Source organism: Sturnira hondurensis, unplaced genomic scaffold (genome assembly GCF_014824575.4).
Source record: "Sturnira hondurensis isolate 20B ecotype Veracruz unplaced genomic scaffold, ASM1482457v3 Scaffold0014384, whole genome shotgun sequence".
Lineage (NCBI taxonomy): Eukaryota > Metazoa > Chordata > Mammalia > Chiroptera > Phyllostomidae > Sturnira > Sturnira hondurensis.
This window is the reverse complement of record NW_028087015.1, coordinates 40,707,501-40,731,989: the sequence shown is the minus strand read 5'-3', so window position 1 is coordinate 40,731,989 and position 24,489 is coordinate 40,707,501.

The following is a 24,489-nucleotide window of genomic DNA, read 5'->3' as shown; positions in this document are numbered from 1 at the left end:
CAGACAGGGTGTAGAGATGACAATGGCCTTTACACTGGGCACCAGTGAAGGAGAATAGATGCTGAGGCAAAGAGAACGTGGGAGGAGACTTGGAAGGACAGGGGAGAGCGTGGTAGATAACAGCTAGCTAGATCCTTTGTCCTGACAATTGTAGCACATACGACATTCTGCCACATCCTCATAAGAGGTGTTTGTTCTTCACATGATTTTAGGGTTTGGAGTGGAGCATGTGTCTGGAGTTTAAACTGTGTGTCCTTCCACACCACTGCAGTAGCTAACACAAGATTAGACTGCAGTTAAAGGGACATCATCCTGAGAAAAGAAAGATTTGCAGAGAGAGGGAAGTTGTTTGGGGAAATGTCCAAAGATGTGTTTATGTTATTACTGTATTGGTAACAATATTTCCCTCTCCAATGAAGAAGTGGATATTTTCAAATTAAGAATGGCAGTTTTAAAGATTGTTAGGAGAACACTTTTGTGTGTGTATGAGAGACCTTCTTGAGTTTTAATTCTTTCTTGATTTCATGATTGTTACAAAAGACTTCATGATTCATGCTTACAGATGAAAAGATCAACTATTCCCAAAGGATGGGAATAAACTAGTCATTTTATAAATAAGATCTATTTTTTCTATCTCAAGTAGCCAGTTATGCTCAAAGCACTGTCTCATTTTGAGACGGTCTTGCTGGGTTTTGAAGGCAGCAGAACTGGACATGAACTCTGTCCTGTGGCATCTCATTCCTCATCCAACCTGCATTCTGGGTAATTCTGCAGCCTCAGCTCTCCCAGTAAGCTGGCCTTGGACGCCAGTATGTCAGCTCGCACCAGTTCTGGTAGAACATGTTTAATAGCCTCCTGGCGACTGCCACGGTTTACCACTGGACTCTTGGGTGGGTGACTAGACTTCTGTTTATTTAGCTCACAACAAGAACGAGAACTTAGATTGACTGATTGCTTACTATGTACTCGATGCTTTATACCCACACTTAATAAAGGGGATTTAATCATCTTATTTTATGGAGAATAAACTAAGCATAAGATATTTCAGCAATTTGCCCAAAGTCACATTCAACCCAATTCTGTGTGATTTCAAAGCCTACGCTTGGAGTTACGGAGCAAGATTGCTGTGCACAGGACAGACTGTGTGTGTGTGGGGGGTAGTTTCCTAGGTTTGAGTAACAAATTACCACCATCTTGGTGCCTTTAAGCAACAGAAACTGCTCTCTCATAGTACTGGACGCCACAAGTCTGAAATCAAGGGATGGGCAGGGCCACGCCCCCCTTCAGCATCTCTGGGGAAGAGCTTAGCCCTGCCTCTTCTAGTTTCTGGTGGATGCTGTGTTTCTTCACTGGCATTTGTGTCACTGCAGTCTCACCGGCATCTGCTCTGTGTGCATGAAGGGCCTGCTTGGATGAGCCAGGCTAAACCCTTGATCTCAGTGTCCTTAACTTGATCACATCTTCTGCCATGGGAGGTAAAATTCACTCTTCATTACTAACAGTCATAGGTTCCAGAGATTAGGATGTAACTATATCTTTTTTAAAAAATATATTTTATTTATTTATCTTTTAGAGAGAGAGGAAGGAAGGGAGAAGGAGAGGGAGAGAAACATCAATGTGTGGTTGCCCCTCGAGCGCTCGGCACCAGACTGCTGCCAGGCATGTGCCCTGACTGGGAACTTACTGGCCACCCTTTGCTTCACAGGCCGGCCCTCAACCCACTGAGCCGCTCCAGCCAGGGCAGGAGGTGACTGTTTCTTTGGGAAGCCGATTTTGCACTCTACCCCAGTCACTCTTGGGGTCAGATGTCTTACAGAGAGAGTTTGAATGACTCTTTCTTTTCAAATTTATGTGTAAGTAAACTTAGCCATATTTCATAAAAGGTTGAAAACCAAGATTTTAATTAGTATTTAANGTTGCCCCTCGAGCGCTCGGCACCAGACTGCCGCCAGGCATGTGCCCTGACCGGGAACTTACTGGCCACCCTTTGCTTCACAGGCCGGCACTCAACCCACTGAGCCGCACCAGCCAGGGCAGGAGGTGACTGTTTCTTTGGGAAGCCGATTTTGCACTCTACCCCAGTCACTCTTGGGGTCAGATGTCTTACAGAGAGAGTTTGAATGACTCTTTCTTTTCAAATTTATGTGTAAGTAAACTTAGCCATATTTCATAAAAGGTTGAAAACCAAGATTTTAATTAGTATTTAAAAATAAGTGTTTTTTTTCATTTTTACCAAATCCATTGTATTTGGTCACCAATACATCATTCATTCATTTCAAAAACATCCATAGAGTACCAATTATGCTCTTTAGACATAATGCTTAGTCCTGGGACACAGAAATAGAGAGGGTATCGTTCCTTCCATTAACAGTCAGTAAACTGGATAAGGAGATAGTTGTATCATCATTCTATTCAACTTCCAAGTACAGTTACATTTCTACAGCTAGACCACGATTCTCTCTTTTAATCTGTACTGCCGATCTTTTCATTTGATACTGTTTCTTCCCACTTTAAAGAAAAGAGAGCCAAAAAATTAGCTTAATACTGTACATAGAGTAAAATGTAGAGCTTATATGTAAACTCTAGCAGTCAGGTTTCAGAACTCAAGCTATCATACACCACCTATTTTACTGTGATTATCTGATTGAGCTACTTCATAACAGAGTTCGTAAGAGCGAGCATCTTCCCTTTTTAAGTGCTGTCTGATTATTTTCATCTAGGTATACTCAAACTTTTCCATGTAGCTTTGTCTTTCCTGACACTTGCTTCTTGGATGTTCAGGTTTGTAAAAGTTTCTGTTATGACTTAGATTATATGGGTCAGCCCTCCTCCAAGAACTAAGATGAGCAAGACTTTGGAGACATTGTATTCTGTCAGAACTGAACTTAGATGTGAAAATTGATCATAGCGATAGTAAGAAATAGTCTTTTTGTAATATAGCTTACAGATTCAACAATAACAGGGAAGCTTATGAGTATTTGTTAACAATACATGGATTTCCATACAGTGTCTTCTATTGGCTTTGAGGGAAAATGTGAGAACACTTTAAAAAGTCAAGATGCTTGACTGGGCATCTGGCAAGCTGTCTCTTCAATCTTCATTTTCATAATTTTGATCCATCTGCCTAAATAATAGCTAAATTTTCTTTAAATAACTGATACCAGGAGAGGTCTTTTCTTCTAAAAATGCTTGTTATGAGCAGTAATATTCCTTATATTTTTAATTTACCAAAAAACCTGACACAGTAATAAATATTCAGTAACAATCAATAAATTTATGTTGAATTTTATCAAATGCCCATCTAATAGTTTTAGTAAGTGTCAGATAACTTAAGAAAAGGTGGTAGGTTTTGCACCAAGGTATTTTTAAAAATATTTTTTAATTTAATTATTGTACAAGTACAGTTTTCCATCCCCCACTCCCATCCCAGCCCACCCCGCCATGTTACCCACTTCCCTCCCATTTCCACCCCCCTTAGTTGTTCTCCACGTGTCCTTTACACTAGTTTCTGTGACTCCTTCCCCCTTTCCTCTGAAATTCTCTCCCCTCTCTCCGCTGGTCCCTGTCAGCCGGTTCTGAATTTCAGTGGTATTTTCTAATATACTTTCAAATGGACCAGTAACCTCACTAGGAGGAATATTGTAGACCACAGCCAAGAAATTGGTTCGATGCTGTTAGCAGCAACTTTTAACTGTTCACTGTGGTTTTCCTCCAGCCCGGGCCAAGTTCGCATTTTAGGAGGAGTACTCTTAGTGGTGGGGCCCCCAGCCATAAGCATTCCAGCCTCTAGCGACAGCTTGCCTGTTGGAAGCGTCAGCTTGGGTGATCCTAGGGCAGGAACTTTTGTCTTCTCAGCTGGTTCAGACCGAAGTTATCGTATCCAAAGTCACAATATTTTGTGGGTCACCTGATAAAAATGTCAAAGAACTGACAGCTGTGCAATGTGACTGCTCATGAGGGAACACAGGGTGTTACCTCGATAAATACTTTGTTTTATTTGCAATTAGAAACGGTAAGTAACTCGGTTACTACTCCTTTCTTCAAACTGTGTTTTCGGGTTTTTGGTCTCTGCTCTGCCAGCGAGCTCTCAACACCCTGTGTGATGAGGTCTGAGAGGGAGGGCGGCACTCTAACTTCCGGCATTCGTGCAAACGCTCTCTTTGGAAGCAGGTACAGAAGTTTCAGTATGATCTGCTGTCATTGATACGTAAGACTGCAATGTAAGGGACTCTTCTGCAAGTGATACCGCTAAATTCTCACTGAACATTTTCTGCAATATCTCCCCCTCTTCAAGAAAGCAGTGCTTTTGAGTATTGGAACTTTTACTCTGGAAAATCCTATTTCCTATGTCTATAGAGTCCAATCCCATGAAGAACTTTATTAGGTAAAATTTTAGTCGTCTTCTTTATCCTCATCATTTATTCAGACATGGAAAACTTTTGCATTATTTCTATTTTTACTGTTGTTTTACCTTATTATTCCTCTCCGTTTCCTCTGTTTCTCTCTCTCTCTCTGTCTCTCTCTCTCTCTCTCTCACACACACACACACACACACACCAGCCTCTCTTAGCAAACCACACTGAGTAGGGCCTAACCTGGCAGAACCCTTCTGTTTGGAAGGTCCACGGCATCTCAGACATCTATGGCTGCAGTGGTGACTAAGTTGTGTTTGGTGTAGGAGTTAGAGCTCCTTTGGTATTTTGTGTTCCAGCTTTACAAGAAAATGTTGATGTTACGGCTTCAATCCTCATTTTGATCCTTGAGTACTTGGAACCCATAGGGGATGGGGGATGAAAAATGAGGCTCCCATAACCTCTGGTCTGTAGGAAGCAATACACTTAGAAGTGGCTGCCTGGAGAACAAATCTGGGGCTTTGTATGAATCTGCCCATCAAGTAAAGGGTTTAGACATGGGTTATAAGTAAAAAATCAATTGGTCAGTCAATCATAGAATGTCCCTGAGTATATCATCTACACACCTGTTTTGTGGATAAGCCCTTTTTTCTCAGTATACATTCTTCATGGACTTGAAGAGAACTTTCTCCTTGGTTATTTTAATGTGAAAACATATAGTTTTCTATTCATCAAAACTTAGGCTGTCTTCTATTGTTCAACTGCAACAACTCAGGATTAAAAAACTAGTTGTTGGTATTCTTCTAGAACCCTCATGCCTTCCTCATTTTTTCATTTTTGCTTTATCTGTGCATCTCTGCATGTGTCTTAAAAGTAAATAAGAAAATTTCTTTTTCCAGAGTGGGTTAGTTGTAAATCTTAGGCTGTTTAATTAGCTTTTACTGACCAGATGTCTCTACATTCAATTACCAGTCACCTTAATAATCTCACCTGCTTTTTTAAATAAAAAATTTAAAAAGATTTTATTTCTTTATCTTTAGAAGAGGAGAAAGAGAGAGAAAGATCAGTGTATGGTTGCCTCTCATGCTTGTCCTGCTTGGAACTGGCCTGCAACCCAGGCATGTGTCCTGACTGGGAATTGAACCATGATTCTTTGGTTTGCAGGCCCGTGCTCAATCCACTGAGCTATACCAGCCAGGTAAACTCACCTGCTTTATCTTAACATTATCTGCATATCATTTCAAGAGGAAAAAAGTGACTTGAAGCAATCATTTCAAACATATCACTAGATTGTTAGTTTGGTTTATTTTATACAGAGCTCTTATTTCATGGTTAAATTCTATTGCACCTAATCAACTCTTCTGAATGAATGTGAGCAAGAAGCTAAGGATGATGTAGGGTAGAGAGTATGGTTTGTGGTCATCCACTAGCTGGGACTGAAAATACGTGGTGGTCATGTTCTGGTAGAGTGAGTTTGCCAAGTGGAAATGGACACATTGCTGGTATCTACAAGGTCTTTCATTTGTGTTACTTCTCCACGACATAACTTTAAATTATCTGCTAAGAATTGATGGGGACATAGGATATTCTTCCTTTATTTCAGAGTCTCGATGTTCTGTCTATGAGAACATTTAACCTTGTCCTTTCTTTTTACAGTAACAGTAGTGATCACGACAGTATGCATCGTTGTGGCCACTTCTGATAGTATTGTTGCTCAAAATACTTGCTTCTCTTCCCTGGAAGGGTTGTATTTTAGGGCTCTTCTCTGCAGGAGGATTTTGCTTTTCTGTCTTCTTACATTCACGCTGGCTCTGGACAGTGAATTGTGAATAGAATTAATATAGGGTATTTCTTAACAGAAGTTTTCTGAGTTTGTAGTTGTCCATCTCTTCTCCCCTTACAAGGTCCAAGAGAGAGAGAGAGAGAGAGAGAGAGAGAGAGAGAGAGAGAGAGAGAGAGAGAGGGAGAGGCTATCCTCAGCCTATGGGAGCCAGATATAAGCTGGTAGAAGCCAATGGCATCCTTTGAGTTTGTTGTTCTAGAAAAATGGAGACTAAACTGACTAATAAAACCATTTTGACCTAGCAGTTATATCTTTGGGGATTTATTATCAGCAATAACTTCACAAATGAATAACCATGGAAAACTAGACATATTTATCACGTTGCTGTAAAAATATTGAAAAATCAGAACTAGAACTGCTGAGAGCGATTTTATTATGTGAGTGATTTATTAAAAATGATAACATATTTCTGCAATGGCAATCTGTGCAGCCATAAAACTCAAGATGACATATATTTACATATATAGTTTTATATAATTATATATACATGCATATCTCTATCTGTATAATATATCATAGAAGGATATCTAACATATATTGCTAAGTGAAAAGTGAGGTTATAAAATGATACAGCACAAGTGATCCTATTTTAGCAGAATAATATGCTCATCAAAAGAGCTGATACTGAGTACCAAAATATATTTATAGGAGTAGAACTATAATAAATATCAAAGAGAAGAAAACTCATAAAATTGTGCCAGAAAGGCGGGTGGGCAAACGTAGAACAAGAGAGAAGCCATGGCTGGCTTTGCCTTCTGAATACCCCAGGGAAGGCACAGAGGGGCGGTGCCCCTAGTTGTCACTGCCTTTCCTCCTCTCCTACTCACTGCCTTTATGAATCTAAGCCACAGATGCAAATTGGATGCAATGTGCCTTTGAACATGAACCTGAAGATCAATAAATTGAATCAGCATCTGAAGATAAAACTCAGCTCCAGGGGAATTTATGATTTAAATCAGAGTGTAACGAAACAAATATCCCCCAAAGGCTTCACTATCCATAAAGCAACAAACTTCTCTGTCTTGTTTACTCTTTATTATTTACTGTTTACTCCTTTACTATTTTTTAAAAGATTTTATTTATTTATCTTTAGAGGAGAAGGGAGGGAGAGAGGGAGAGAAATATCAATGTATGGTTGCCTCTCATGTGTCCCCTGCTGGGAACTGGCCTACAACCCAGGCATGTGCCCTGACTGGGAATCAAAGCACAATCCTCTGATTTGCAGGCCCGCACTCAATCCACTGAGCTACACCAGCCAGGGCTATTCCTTCACTATTTATTCTTTACCTGTTGTATTCCCAGGTTGTAAAATTTGAATCACAAAAGTTACTCAATAAATAACTTGTTGGAAGCTATGGATCTTTTCTAAAGCTTATATCTCTTACTTTATACTTGCCAGAATCTTCTCAAACATGTACTTCTGAACTCTGTGGCTTAATTTTTTTACTGTATATATAGTGACATGGGACAATATGGTTGGTTAAATTAAGTGGTTGCTACTATGGCTTGCTCGTGCCTGTCCTGGGCCTGTTTGTCCTCATATCCGTCCTTCCCCAGCTCTCTGCTGTCTGCAGGGGACGCTGACCCATACGGACTGTAATCCCCAGACTCCCAGTCAGCTGGTTTCTCCCTGGGACTGGCCAGGAGAAGGCACCCACAGAGGATTTGAGGGCAAACAAAAAAGACAAGTCAAGATGCTCCTTTCCCTCCAGTTTCACCAGTGCAGCGTTTTGTGGTGTATCTGTGCCTCCAGTTTCTCTGGATCAGGCCCACTGGGTTCCACATTCCAGTGAGTGACTCTGGCTCTCAGCTTCAGATAACATCCTCTTCTCATGCTGAGCCTCCAGCCTAGGATGTTGGCAGCTTCCTTCTGTTGTTAGTTAACCGGGCAGATGTGAAAAATCCCCTGCATTAACTATCCTGCATCATGAATAATTAGTTTCTATTGTCCTATGCTGTACCTGACATAAAAAAAGTAGTTTTATCAGTTGTTAGAAACATGATTTGGGGTTATAATGAGGAAGAAATGAGATTTTATTTATTATATATATTTTTAATTTCAAAGAAATCCTCTGCAATAAAAATCAAACGTTAGGGGAATATTTTCTCAAGGCCTCAAAAGGAACAAGTTTTCCCTGTGTGGTCACAGTGAGAATGGGGAAGTACTGTGCTTATGTAATTTGAAATAAGTAGACCCGCTCTATGTAAACAAAACCAGTCCTGCTTATTCTAAAGGTGCCATTGCTGCCTGGATATGATTTATTACGTTTGAAATAGAGGTGACCACTTCCCAGTGGTATAAGGGCAACACTGTCTGAGAAAAAGCAGAGATCAGCTGATAGGCGAGATCGTCCATTCTCTTTGTGTGATTCTTGCAAATCAGTGAAGGGCCTCACTCTGCTGAGCCTCAGGCACCACAGATCACCATCCTGGCCCCTGGCTCTTCCTCTCTCCAGCTGGAAGAATGGGGGCTCCAGTTCAAGACCAGATACTCTAGGTCACCTTTTTTATTTTAGCCACACCTGTGAGGGGAATTATTTCCACATGTAATTCCTGTAGTCCTTGAGCTTTGGATTGTAATTAATATGTTTGAAACAGAGCTGACCATTGGCAGGGTGGAGGTGTGCCCTATGTCCGCACACTCTTCTTGTGATTACCCCATATCTTTCCTTCAGAGTGGTAATGATGTGTGTCAGGTCAAGAGAAATAACATATTAGATGATGTACTTATNAATGGGGACTCCAGTTCAAGACCAGATACTCTAGGTCACCTTTTTTATTTTAGCCACACCTGTGAGGGGAATTATTTCCACATATAATTCCTGCAGTCCTTGAGCTTTGGATTGTAATTAATATGTTTGAAACAGAGCTGACCATTGGCAGGGTGGAGGTGTGCCCTATGTCCGCACACTCTTCTTGTGATTACCCCATATCTTTCCTTCAGAGTGGTAATGATGTGTGTCAGGTCAAGAGAAATAACATATTAGATGATGTACTTATCCTTTAGAAGTGATACATTGTGTGATGCGTAAGACATTGGACATTGGGATTTGGATCCCCACTTTGCATTTAACCAGTTCTGAGCAAGTTACATCCAATCACGAAGTCTTCATTTCATCACCTGTAAAATAGAGATAAAAATATTTGCAATACCAAACAGGCATTTTTTAGGATGAAATCAAATGTTATACAAACAACTTGGCATAGCACCTGGAGCCCTGGAATGCAGCAAACATTCAAGACATGTCAGCTACTGTGGTGATGATGCTGGTGACGGTGGCTGTACAGCAGAGTCCACTGACTGGACTGGTTAAAAATAGCCGGGTATGGCCTGGTGTATTTTAAGTTTTCTACAGAACTGGCATATATTTATAAGCTTATTTCTATATATGAGTTTTTATATATTTATCTTATTTATAGAATGAAGTCCCCAGAATACTTAGGACCCTTCCAGGAAAAGATTATAGCCAAATATGGTCCTGTTTTCTCTTGTTTTTTTCTTGAGTTATGTAGGCATCTGTCGAAGGACCTGAAAACTGAAAACGCCAGCACAGTGCTACTTGGAAGGTCCACCCTAACTACTAGATGCAGCACAGGCATTTCCCTGTCTAGTTGTAGCATTCTTCTGGGTATAACGCAATGCAGGGCAATCCAGTGCAGTTGCAAACAGTCTCTTCTCTCAGCTGCCTTAGAGTAAAATAGAAGACATGGACAATTCTTTTCCAACTGAAGATATATTTTCCTTTTCCTGAATGCTCCTCAAATTCTACTTAATTTGAAGGATAACACAACCACCAGAGAGCTTACATTTCCTGAGTTCAGTCTGACTTACATTGGCGTATCCTCTTATCCCATTTTACTGACCTCTCTTTCTCATTTACTTTGGCAATTTCATCCTCCTTTTCCTGACTTCCTTAACTTTAAACAATGGAATCTCCTAAGGTTCTACCCTGGGTCCTCTTCACTCATCATTTCACGATTTCTTTTCCTATTCAATGTAGTATGGCCATGCTCAGAGTCAGCTCTCCACTGACAGCTCAAGCTTACATCTAACTTCTGAGCACTGACCTATTCAACTAACAACTTTTACACTAGTGTACTTCCTCAGTGTTTCAAAATGAACACATGCAAGTGAGTTTTCTTTCCTTATTTTCTATCCCAACAGCTGGTAGCAAAATGCACACGCTTTATAGGTGAAATTATTCAGTGCTTCCTTCTCCTTCTCCATCTCCCTATATCCAAATAATTATTATGTCTTATCAATATTATACTGAGACTTCTTAAATATTTAACAATTTATATATTTTCTTTTCTACTGCCCTTCCACTAGTCAAAGTTAACATCCTCCTCCTCCTACTGGAATATCAACGAACCACTACTGGTCTCCCCCATCTGTTCTTCTCCTTTACTCTGCCTTTTACATACAAGCCAGACATCATTTTTTTAAAACTTTCTTATTTTGAATAATTGTAGATTCATAGGATTTTGTCAAGAAATGTACAAGGAAGTCCTAGGCATCCTTCCCCCAGCCTCCCCCAATGCTAATACCTTATAAAACTATGGCACAAGACCAAAAACAAACAAAAAAATGACATTGACATAATACACACAGTTCATTTGTATTTCACCAGTCATTAATGCACTTGTGTTGTGTAGTTCTATGCAATTTTAGCACATGTGTAGCCTTGTGTAACTATCATCACAAAATACTAGACTGTACTATCATAGTACTTCCTCATGTTACCTCTTGATAACCATACTCATCCCTTCCCCTGGGTCTTATCCCTGGACACCACTAATGTGTCTTTCACAGAACTTTGCTAGCACCATGATTCTTGGATTTCCAGCCTCTAACACCATGAGAAACAAGTGTGTGTTGTTTAAGCTATCTAATTGATGATATTTGCTTATAACAATCCAAGCAAACTAAAATATGCTCATATTCGATCCCTGCTGGTGCCATCTACAAACATGGAGGGCACTTTCCTGGGCTACCTGGTATCACTGGACTACCAACTGCAAGGGGATAGGAGAGTGGAAGCTACTGGACCTGGCCCTTCTGTGCTCCTGGGTGGAAGACAGGGAGAAATAGGCTTCTGTTGGTGCTGCTCCCCCAGGGCCAGGATTGCCACTGGAAGCAGGGTTGTGCAGTGCTTGGGGCTCATTGGGACTTCCTGCTCTTTCAGCTGCCAGTGGGTCAGACTAGTGCCAGTTCCCAATGTGTGGAGTGTCTTGCAGCCTTTCAAGGCCAGGCAGGATGTGGGGAGCTGTGGGAATGTCTGACATGCCTTCACTCAAAGGTGGAGCCATTAATGCACTCTACAGGCTGTGCATCCCATGGTGAAGTCTCAACTCTCTTATATACTAAAGGGACACAAAGTCCCCAGGGTGTCAAAATATTATATAACAGAGTATGATTCTGTGCATGTGGGCTATGTTCAAGGTTATATGAATATTGCGAAGTCATAGTTGCCCAGACATCTGGGTGAGGAAGCCTGACCAACTCCATTTTTCCTACATGGAAGAATGGCTGGGGCTTTTTTTCCCCAGTCCTTGGCCAGAAAGAACAAACTTTGCTGTTTATTTGTTTGTTTGTTTTTGTTTTGCCTAGGCCTGTTGACGATTCTGGGTTTTAGACCTCAGTTTGGGAAGATATGGAAGACTAAAAGAAAACACAGAGATGATTTACACTAAAAAACATGAAGACCAACAGCTATGGTGTTTCTTAGCTGAGAATTGGTTTCAGTTTCCAATATTTCTAATTTTAACACAACTAAAAGAAATTAAAAAATTATGTTTGAACAATGAATGGCAGAGTTAAGAGAAAAGCAGCATGTTGGAAGAGTAATGTTGAGATGTCCATCGACCAGTAACTTTCCCTAAATCTGAAGGGGATTTAGTGCATTCTGTTTGAATCAGTTACTACAAAATACAGGATAATGATCCCAAGGAACAATGTCTTGCATAATATTATTCAGGAAATCCTGCATAAAAAGTAATGGCAGCACCAATGTAAAGTTGCTCTGATTTCCCTAGCAGAGTTTATAAATTGGTTTTTGTTCCAGTAAATACATGACAACAATAGTTTTATGTAGAGAGGAAGTATGGTTCCCCAGCATTTCCTAACATTGAATGAAACAGAACTCCAAAGCCCTCCAAGACTGTTTGTAGTCATCTTTCCTTCACTAATAAAGAAATTAGCCTTAGTTCACTTGTTTGCTGGCAACCCGGTGAGCAGAATAAATCATAATATTTCACTTTTTTTGGTCTTGAAATCTGAAAACAAGATTGAAAAAGATGTTGATGCTCAGACTGTAGCTGTTCTATATTTGTTAGAATTATGACATCAGCTCTATTGGATATTTCATATCGGCTGCTTGAAAGAAAAAACAATCTGGGTTAAAATCATTGTAACAAATCTCTAAATCTGCCATAATCTTAGGTAATCAATCAATGCCACGAATGAATGTGTAACTTGACTTTTTTGGGTCATTGATTTGATTTGTAAATTTATAGATTAAGGGAAATTACTTAATTGTTTAAAAATATATTTGAAACATGTTTATTGGACTCAAAGATCCTATTCAACGATATCTTCTTCTGTATTCTACGTTTGGAACCAGAGTCAGACAAATAGAGGTCAAAAGTAGCAACAAAGCTTTGTGACTTAAATGTATGAACAGAAGTATAATGTTTCTTCCCTTAAGATAATCTACTCCAGTGTTGTTGTTTTAAAATGAACATACAGGTTCTTTGACATTCCTCCTTTCAAAAAGTGGAAGCCAGTTCCCCTCCCCTTGAGTTGGATAGACTGAGTGACGACAAAGAAAAATATGGCTGAAGGGATACTGTATGACTTTTCTGCTTAGCGCTAAAGGCATGGTGCCTCCCTCATGGCTCTTCCCTTTCCATCACTCACTTGCGGGAAGGCAGCTGCCATGTCACGAGACTACTTGACCACCCTATGGCAGGGTCCACATGGTAAGGAACTGGGGCTTCCTGCCTGCTGCTCTGCAAGGTAGCCAGCTTGGAAGCTGAACTCTGAGGTATCGGTGCCTGGTTAGAAGCCCACGTGTGATTTTTCAGGCCTGCCTAGAAGCAATTACAAAGGCTTTATGGGAGAAAACTGCCCTCCCTACATCAGACGCAGTGCACAGCCAGTGCGCTGCAGTCTCTGAAGGGAGTTGCAGTCAAAGGCTTGTGCCCTTGGCTAGTCTCACTCTTCACAGATTTTCTTTCCTCCCCTGCTTTCCAAGGGGTCTTTGTCTGAGGCCTTGGCAGAAGTCTTTGGGTTCCACTGGGGAGGCCTCCTTATTGGGAGGTGGAGGAAGAAGAAACCTTGAAGATACTTCATTTTGACTTTGTACCCAGTACTTTCTTAGTCCCAACCTTTCCCCCCACTCTCCTTCCAACCATAGGGTTCATCAAACTGCCAGTGCCTTTTGTCTAAGACCCCCCAACAGTGAGACAAGCCCCACTTTTGGGCTGACCCACTTGATCACTGACCAGTGCACCATTCCCAGGGGCAAATGGAATGAGGGGGTCACTGCTTTCTCTGGTTTTGGTCTCTTGCTTATACCATCTCAACGAGTGACTAAGGGTTTAAGACTTTCAGTTTGGGCTTCTTGTATTAACTGTCTGCTCCAGCCCTGACGACCTCCAGCCTCCAGGTAACTAGGCCTGACCAACATCTGACTGTTGCCTCATGGGAGACCTTGAGCCAGTTAGACTGGTCTCAGATTCTTGACTCTAAAAAACTGTGTGAGATAAAAAAAATATGATTGTTGTTTGAAGCCACCAAGTGTTTGGATAACTTAAAACAGTAGTATATAACTCATATATTAAGACAGTTGTCTGGCCAGAAATTTAATTAGGAAAGTGTTAGGAGGGCTTCTTTAAGGAAATAATAACTGAACTCAGACCTAAAGGATACTGAGAGCTAGCTAGGTGAATTAGGACAGGTGTGGATAGGTAAGAGCTATCTCAGCCTAAGGAAGGGCACGTTGTTACCCAGAATTCCTGCCTCACAGCTATGAAGCTTTCATAAGGTAAGTGGAGAGGAGAAGGTGAGCCAAAAACACCTCTGGAATGCTGACCTAGGCTCTGATTCTGTCGTGTTTAGTTTTTTAGAGGCTCGAAGTGCACAAAGCATCCTGCTTCTTTGTAGGAGGAGCCCAAAGAGGGAAAGAGAAAGGCTGAATAGTGTATCCTGAGGTTCTTCTCTCAATCCCATTCTCAGGAGAGTGGCCTTCTTCCTCAGAAGGGCAGGTAAGGAAAACCACTCTGAAATGAACCCAAATAGTGTGTTAGTGAAGTTGTGTCTTTTCACACACAGTTATAATGATTAATGTCCTAGGGAAAAATTGTGGGTTATAAAATCAGCACGTGTTATTGTAATAGTTTGGACACCAGTGATTGTGATTCTCAGTGGAATAAAAAAGTGGAGGGTTTGGTGAATATGATTATGGATGTGGTCCTTTGTAGAAATACAGTGATAAATTCATTGCTATGAGTTGATTTATCTTCTATAATGCTGATTTATCTGTGGCCAATTCACTATTTTTTCCCATCAATACACTGAAACACTAGTAATTAACTTGAATTGAAAGAGAAAAGCCTCAGTTCCATAAAAGTACCTTCATCAAGTTTTTACATTATCTAGTCTTTATTTGCTATAGTATTGATACCACTTAATGGTTTGATACCACTTAACCATTTGATATCACTTAACCCAGGGGTGTCAAACTCATTCTCACCGGGGGCCACATCACCCTCTCGGTTGCTTCAAAGAACTGAATGTAACTTTAGGACTGTATAACTGTTACTACTCCTTAATAGCTAAGCAAGAGCTCAGAGCTGCCACTGGGTAGAAACAAGGTGGAGGGTTGAATTCAGCCTTGTATTTGCCACCTATGACTTAACCATTTGATACCACTTAACAAAGGTATATTCAGGAACCACTACATGTGGGCTGCATATTGGAGGTGGTGGAAACAATCCTGAGCAAAACAAAAAGACATTATTTCTGAAATTAAAAATCTTAGAGTATAGTAAGAAAAAAAGACATCACTCGCATAATTACAATGATTAAATGTATAACTGCATTTGTAACAACTGCTAAGGATAGGTGCATGGGACTATTGCAGCCACTAAGAAGGGGACTGGAATTCAGTGGGAGATAGGAAGAGACCTCCAAAGAAGAAAGTTTGAACTGAAATCTGAAAGACAAGTAGACATAGCTTCTGCCATAGAAGCAGCAGGCCAGGCACTATGATTGAACATAATGGGTAGATGAGACCTAATTATGTCTATACCTGATTGAGAACTTGAGGGTTGATCTGACTTGTTCACATGTTGTATTTTCCTGGACAGAACAAAAAAAAATGGATGCTAGTGATAGAAATATATTTGCCTGGAGTATTTAATTATGGTTATCTAGCTACTAAAAAATGAGCGAGAATTTCAGTGGCATGACATTATGGAATTTTCTTTGTCAGTCATGAGTCTATTGAGGGTGTGACTGCTTGGTGGTGGTCTCCCAAAAGGAGTTCCAGGGACTCAGGACTCTTCTATCTTGTGACTCCACCATCCTCGAGGGTTCAGCAGGCAGAGGGAGACAGAGCAAAGAAGGCACCACTCCCTCTCGAAAAATCAAGCTCCGAAGTAATGCACATTCTGCTCACAGTTTGTTGGTGTGGGCTAGTCACATGACTATGCCTTTATGCAAATGGGTGCTGGGAACTGTATTCACAGACTGAAAAGATGCCTCAGAACAAAAGCTACCATATTGTAGAGGGAGGAGCATACATTTTTTTGTGTGGACAGCTAACATCTTCTTCACTCTGAATGAATGCCAACTGCTGGTTTGCTGTTTAACTACACTCCAAAACTTGAATTCCATCCTTCTCTAGACAGTTATATGAACTTTTCCAAACCACATATTGATTTTTAATAAAATGAATGCTGTTTGGCATTTTGAAATGAGGTGTGCAGATCAAAAGGGCAGCATATTCCCAAGCAGGAGGAAAAAAATTAGAAAGGCTTGTCTTGCTTAGGAACATGGTCTTTGATAATTTTTCTCAAGTCTTGATAACTAATTATATGAATGGATCCTAAATCCATGAGTACAAAGAACATTCTTAAAGCTCCACGGTTTCCTCTCTAACCGTAAACCTCTATTTCTTTGTAACAGGAAATTAAACTGGAGTTTGAATGTAAGAAAGTTTCAGTTTGAGGTGTTTTATTTTTATCATTGTTATAAACCCACTTATTTGTGTGAACTTTTTAATGGTGAACTTTATACTGTGAGTTTTTATGGTCAGAATTTATATTGGAAAAAACCACAGAAGCGTGTGTATGTGTTCAGTTTGCCTAAAAGGAGCTTTCGAGATCAGATAAGAAGGGTCTAGACTAATAATAACGCAGGAGAAATTGTTACACACTGCGCCACCCTCATGCTGTAGTGAGTGGCAGAAGTGACTTTCGCCCCAGAGCAGACACCCTCCCTGACTCATCCATTCAAGTGAGGACAAGCAACTGGAATTCTTCAGCCTAAGAACAATGAGGCACCAGGTGCTGAGCTCCTAACCTGATGGGCATAAATTTAAATATAACTGTGAAATATGCGGATGGTGCTTTGGGATTTCCCAAGCGGCACCTGCGGTTGATATTTATCACTGCTGCAACACCGCCATACAGATAGCCAAAGGGTTACAAAATGAAGCACTTCAGAGAAGTACACACAAAACCTTCGGTTCAATTGCCCTTCAGCAGTTAAGAATGCTCCTAGCACTTATAAACTGCCACTTGACTTTGAGTTTATGTGACTTCTTGTTCTCCCATTGATTGATTCCACTTTAAGCACAACCCTAATGCACCAAGACTCGTGAATAATGTTTTTGACTGAGTGAACTAATTGGATATAATAGCTGTTCTATAATTGGATTTTTTTTACTGCCAGAGGTTGAAGTAATCTAGGACCCTTGCATAGTCTTGGGTTCTAGGTTTTTTTCTAGCTCTGTGACCTTGACCAAATTATTATTTCTTTGACTCTGCTTCTTTATCTGTAAAATAGAAATAAGGATATTTGGCCTTATCAGGGTCCTGAACTACAGATGGGGTAATTTATAAAGGTTGAGTTTCTATCAATTTTTACATTCTACAAATACAAGGTAATGTTATTTGGCTTCCTCTTTCTTGTAAGTCTTTATAATCCGACCCAACCCTGAGATAAATAGAGCTTAAACCAGTGGGGTCGAGCCTAACAGAAATTGGTTCTTGGAGTAATAAACTTGTTTTATGATTTTTCTGACCTTGACGTTAGTTGGCCTGCCATCCTTGTTTGTCCAAGGTTTTCTGGATTTTGTCACTGAAAGTCCAGTGTCCTGATAAACCCCTCAGCTGTGGGAAGTCCAGAGCAGTTCGTGACCCTACAGAGAAACGGCTTTTAATCTTTCCGCATTGTTAGTGAGACCTCCCTCTGGAAAGTATCTTTGCCCCATGAGTTCATTTGTTTTTCAGAACGTGAATTTTATCAGTCTTTCAACCAAAACAGACAGCTCAACAGTATATGATACGGTTCATGTGCCTCCATGATTGCATAAGGCTTATACAGAGAGATATGCCTTCAGTTCCTTGCTCTGCCAATTGATAGGTATAATAACCTCCACCCAGCTCGCCGTCAGCTGATTGAAATTATCGAGCCATCTTTCCCCCTTATCAGATCTCAGCAGGAAGCCAGCCATGTTCTCCCTTGACTCAGTAGCACCTACAGGCTTCCTGGCACACTGCAGACGGGTGGGAAGTGTAAACTGAAATATGGAGCTTGAACATGCATGGCTCACCCTTATGAGACTCAGGTTTTTGATGACCCATAAAGGGTACGTAATAAAATCTTCATTTAAGCCCCTTAGAGTTTAGTGAGCCTTAAATGAAAGAACATGAAAAATATAAACTGCTTTTGTAAACTATAAAGTATAATAAAATTAAGACAGGGCAGACATTAATATTTAACAGTTCTAATGTTTAAATTTGTCTTTCAGTCTGCCATGACTTCTGGATTTTTGATATGGTCTTTGAATATTAAATTTGTGCTTCTATTCAAGAGTCTCTGTCATCAGGACAGAGATGACCACAGGACATCATGAAACAGTCTTCTTATTGTGGATAAACACACTTAAAATTAATATCATCATATCCAAATATTACAAGAAATGTAGATGCATTTAAGTTCAGTCTCATTTATTTCCTGGAAGACTTTGCTTTAGAGTAATCTATATTAATATTTCACAATAGTTGGTAATTCAATGAAACTGAAATGAATGATATACATACATACATACATACATGCACACATACAAGTATATATATATGCTTATACATATTTATGTGTGTGTATATATATCTCCACCCAGAAGACTTTAGTCCTCATGGCAGCAGGATTCATAGTTGTCTCTTCCACTGTATTCCTGCTTGGAAAGCACTGTTTAAAGCTATCATGTCCAGCCTTGGCTGGTGTAGCTCAGTGGATTGAGCATGGGTCTACGAACCACACAATCACGGTTCGATTCCCAGTCAGGGCACATGCCTGGGTTGCAGGCCAGTTCCCAGCAGGGGACTCACGAGAGGCAACCATACATTGATATTTCTCTCCTTCTTTCCTTCCCTTCCCCTCTAAGGATAAATAAATAAAATCTTAAAAAAAGAAAAAACGCTATCATGTCCAGGACTTGATTCTGGTGGCTAGTCGCAGGGACTGTATTCCCCTGGCAATTCCCATGTAGCTTCTCTTTGGTTCTGAAGATCTATTGAGAACTCAGAGCAGCTTCAACAATGTGGAAGAAAGTCTTTGGCTCTGATACAGGTTAATTTGGCTCCGAGAAAATTTCTTGGGATTATCTTGATAATGGAAGAGGGGGGGGCTCTTCAGTTTCTTTTCCTTGTAGGAGGAATGCGTGGGAACCCCCATCACTTAGTCATCTCCCTTTACAGTGATCTAAAACGGGGCCCCAGACAGCGGAGAGTATTCAGAACCAAACTACCGTTTCCCCTCTGGTTCTTATACTACCTCCTTTGTGAGCTACTTGGGGTGAGAACATGGTGTTTGGAGTCCTTATAATGGGAGCTGAATTGAATTACTCTTTTGTATTACGGGCTCTCCAGAGAAGAGGACATGAGAGACCTGGGATAGACTGGGAGAACTCCCAAGATTGACTTGGAGTTGAAAGAGCCCCAGAGGAGATTAGTGGGAATGAAGTAAGACCAACATGGATACGGCCAATAATAAGGTAAGATGTGCTGACTTTCTAGGCCATGTTGTTGGGAAAAGGGGGCTAGAATACTCATTCTTTCATATATTCCTTTCTTTATTCAACAAATATATATTTATTACCTGCTACGTGTCTGGTAAGAAAGCACTAGGCTTATAGCTGTGACTGTGATAGGTCTCTGCTTCATATTATTTGCATGCTATTTTGCATATTATTTTATAGGGAGCACCAATAGATAGATAATAAATGGATTTTAAAAATATCCAAGCAGCATAAATAGCAGGCATATTATGTGTATTGCAAATATTTAAAATAGGCAATGTGATCATGAGTCTCAGAACTTCTATGTTGTTGACGGGTTGGCAGAATCTTGCTGCAGTGTGTAGTTACCTGAGATCCAAATAACAAGGAGGAGACAACCAGCCAGAAGTCGGGGACCTGGCGTCGTCACCAGAGAGTGTGGCTAGAGCACAGGCTCTTAGGGAGAAACACGCTGGGTGTTGTGGAGGGAATATTCATTCCAATGAATCTGGAACAGAGAGGGTGAAGGGGAAAGTGCGGGAGAGGAGGCTGGTGTAAGGAAATGGGGCAGATTAGGTAGTGAGTGCTCTGTAAACCAGGATCAGGAACCATTAGAAGGATTTAGCAAATGATGCCTAAGTCCTCTGCTGTGTTTACAATGTCAACTTGAGCTGTTTTATGTAGGGGCGCAAATACAAGCTGGGTAGGGAGTGTGGCACCTGAGGTCTGTCTGGCTTGAGAGGGTCGTGACTACTTACATGGGATCTAGGCAAGCAGAGGGTTTGAATTTACTTCCCAATTCCTCTTTTTCTTGGTGGCAGAGATAAGCTTGCTTAGTCCCACCAGCAGCTGTGCCTCTATGCACAGCTCAATTTCACTGCTCAGTGAGGATCTGTGGTCGACTTTAAATGCATGTGTAAATACAATTAATTCCAGGACTGAAATTTGTAATACTTCTAGCAACTCCACAATTCCCTTTAAAAAAAAAAAAGAAGGCTTGCTTCTTGTTTCAATTTACATTTTGACCAACATTTTTTGAGTAATCCCAGTTTCCCAAACCCTGGCCCAAATTCACTATAATAAGTAGTTTTGAATTTATTTGACCAATCTGCTTGATGAGAAATAGTATTTCATTGTTGTTTCAATATTTATTGGAAATTCCTAAGGAGTCTGAATCATTTTTCATGTGCTTATTGGCCATAAAAACTCAGTGGGTGATTTACTTTTATCCTTTTTCTGTTTTTCTATTGACTATTGGGATTAGTTAAATCATTAAAGAGGATAGGGAAATAATATGAGTCAAGTAGAAATATAATTGTGCCGTATTGTTAAGTAAAAATAATGCAGTATGATATGTAACAAATTATTGTATTTTTCATTTGGATAATAGATAGATATAGATAATGTGAATGCCCACTATGGAAAGAGTACTTTCTCTCCTAATTCCTATCTTTTTTAGCTTTTTTCTATATCAATTTTCCTGTTTCATTATTTCTGCTATTTATTCACATTTCACTTGCACCAAATTGGTTTAACTTAATTTAATTTTATTTATATTTTAATCCTCACCAAGGACATGCTTATTGATTTTTAGAGAGAGGGGAAGGGAGGAGAGGGAGAGAAACATTGATGTGAGAGGGAGATATTGACTGGTTGCCTCTGTAGGTGTCCCAGCTGGGAACTGAACCACAAACTGGGCACGTGCCTTGATCAGGAACCAAATTCTCCACCTTTTGGTGTACTGGACGATGCTCCAACCAACTGAGTCACACTGGCCAGGGGTCAAATTATATTTTTAATAACAACTATTGTATCCAAGCTCTTATTAGGGAAAACCTATTTTTTCATTTATGTCCCATGTATTTACTTACAGATAAATATTTTTTGTTTTTTTGTCACTCATTACATATTCATTGAGAAATAGATCTTACAAAACAATCTTTTCTTAAAACCCATATTTCAGCAATAACAGGTAGCATTATTTATATTGGACCTTCCAAACCTGGCTATGCCTCAGAATTATTGAAAGAGTTTTGTAAAACATAAGTTCCTAGTCCCAACTATGCAGATTCTGATACAAAGAGTTTTAAAATGTATATTTTTAAAGTTCCCCATTGATTTAGATGTGTGATAACTTTGAGAATACTGGATTTAGAACTTGTAAGAAACATTTTTAAGAAATGTTTTCAATATATTTAAAGATTTAGCTCTGAATATTGTTTCTGTACTTCATCTACATGGACTTAACAATATGTTTTTTTCATTTTGGAAGTTGATCAACCCTTCAAGATATTTAATATTTTTATACTGGTACCTACTGAAATATAGAAAATAATCCAAAGATCTAAATTGTCCTGGTGTATACCTGTATCAGTTTACCCATAAAAATAAGTATTCACTTCCCGAGATAAAATAAAATCAGCTGGAACCTATTGAAATTTAAATTATGGGCATAATGAGAGTCAAGCCTAAGAGGAATTAGTTCCATTCTACTTGGTCTTCTAATACCCATTTCAAGGAAGTTGGGTTTATGAATATCAACTTAGATTTGTCATCTGGACAGTAGGGAAGCTAGACCTGCCCTCCTGTCTGTTGGGTTCTCTCAAACACTCCAACATTCACACCTTCAGCTGTGAGACACACTTTCCCCAGGGCTTCCATGCTTTCTTGGGTACACATCTGTGACCAGACTCCTCTCTGTGTTCCTCTTGGCAACAGTTCCCTGTGTGTTCTCCATGTTGGTATCCCCAGTGTGGTGCCAAGAATGTGAGGGGGCGGGACTTGTTAGTAGGGCCTCATTCTGAGTTCATTGCAGATACTATTCCTCTGGAATGCTCCTGGTTCCTGCAGGCTGCCTCTGGACAGTGTCCTGACAGTGCCCTGCTGAGATGTGTGGTCTTGAGGTTCCTCACACAGAAGAAAGTTCTTAGAAGATAGGACATTATCTGTCTTTTTTTTTCCCCATCACCTATCATAATGCCTGGTTCATAGTAAGAACCAATGTTTGCTGAACCGAACTGGAAGTCTGAACACTAGAGAACATGTTCTGTAACATTTCAAGTTTAAAAAATATAGTTAATGTAAAGTAATGGTTGCAAAATGTATTTGAGCTCAGTACACTTGGGAGATTTTTTAAAGACTGAACATTTTTGAATGAAATGAATGTAATATTGGATCTCCCACATTACATTTTCCTTTAAAAAACACAAGAAAACTTCAATTTTCTAATTATCTTTTTTTCATGATGATTTATGCCTCCTTTATGGATGAAAATAAAGGAAATAAATGCCTACTGAGTACCTACAAATAATTAAATATTATGTAGGGTACATGAGAAAGATGGACTACAATTTTGTAAATACATACTTACAACATAATATTTTTTCCAAAATTAGTTCTTCACATTTACATGGCTATATTTTAAATTATGAAACAGCAATAAAAGTAATACAGTATTAGTTTTATAAAAACGAAGACAACATGTCTAATCAATAGGTCTTTCTCCATGTCATGAACATCAGGAGCTACTACAGAACAGCTGTTGAAAGGATCTGTAGACCCTCCGAAGCCCATGAACTTCTGGCTTCTCTAAGTTCCAGTCTGAGCACTCTTTATTTAAGGAACACAAATAATGACATGTTTCCTAAAGCATTTAAAGTCAATATCAGTCCAAAGCAATAAATAAAGGGAGAGAATTTCTGCTGAAGAAAAAACTGACCATTGACTACTGAAATCTGGAACCATGCAAGTGGGAGTTAATGAATATCATTGGCCACCATATCATCGAATGCACTGTTAATTATTTAATGGCGTGGTCTGGTATGGGGTTTGACAATTTCAGAAAAAATGAATTTAATTTGTTTTGAATTTAGTTTATTTTAAAATAGATATTCTTAAGAGCATCTAATGTTCACTTCTGAGAGTATACATACAATCATTATTAGCTTTAGTGCTAGTCATTTCTAATTAAATCAATCACTCAAGAACATATTTCAAGTGCAATTTTTCAAAATTAAAATAGCAGGTGATCTCAAGTATATGTAGTGTCAATTTAGAGTTATTGGGCATTTGATGTAAATCCTCGTTCCTCAACACAATATTTTGGCTGGGCATCTTCAGGTGACAAGATTTATTGTTTAGCGAATGTTTTTCATTTACTTTGAGGTTGAAACATCTCATTTAGAAATAAAGCCATCATCTTTAAAAGCCATATTGGGAGTTGACCGCTCCCAAATATGTTAAAGTAAAAATTCTCTTTAAGATATGAAATTCAGTTTCCCAAAATTAAGAGAAAATGCCTTTTAAATAAATGGGTGGATTATTAAAGACTCGGATGTGTGTTTTAGTTCTGGAAGGCTATTAGTTATTTCAGTGATTGGAATTACATGAAAGTCAGAGGTTATCATTTCAGAATAGATAAGCTTGATCCTAAAATCACATCTAAGTTCATGGAAATGAACTCTAATGAATTTTAGTCATTGTATTTGTCAACCAGAAAAGGCATCTGTGCTCTTTCAATGCTTATTGGCCTCTGTGTGGAGCTGATTATGTGTCAACATGTAATTAAGTTTTCCCCAGAATTTCTTAAGTTGAAATTGATTATAACATCTATCCTTGCCAATTGTATAAGGCTAATGAAGCTACCTCTTTTCTTTGGTCTCATTCTGTAGCATCTTCAGAAGTAATAGTGGTAGTGATAAAAAGGCTCGTGACTTGGATGTAATGATCAGTTAGTTATAGGGATTTTACAGCCAGATGGCAAGATGGGACTAGAGGCTTGTGTGGTCAAGTTGTAAAGATCCTTGCAGCTGGAAAAAAAAATAATTCAAGGGCACATTTATTTACATTTTGGGCATATGTCATCATGGCAATTACATGACATAGGCTGACAGCTTGAGATGATTAATTTTCATGATGTGAGAGAGAAGAATCTTTGGTGTTAGGGATGGGGAAAAGATGAATTATCCCTCTCCCACTGCGTTTTAGCCTGGGAAATCTCATTTCC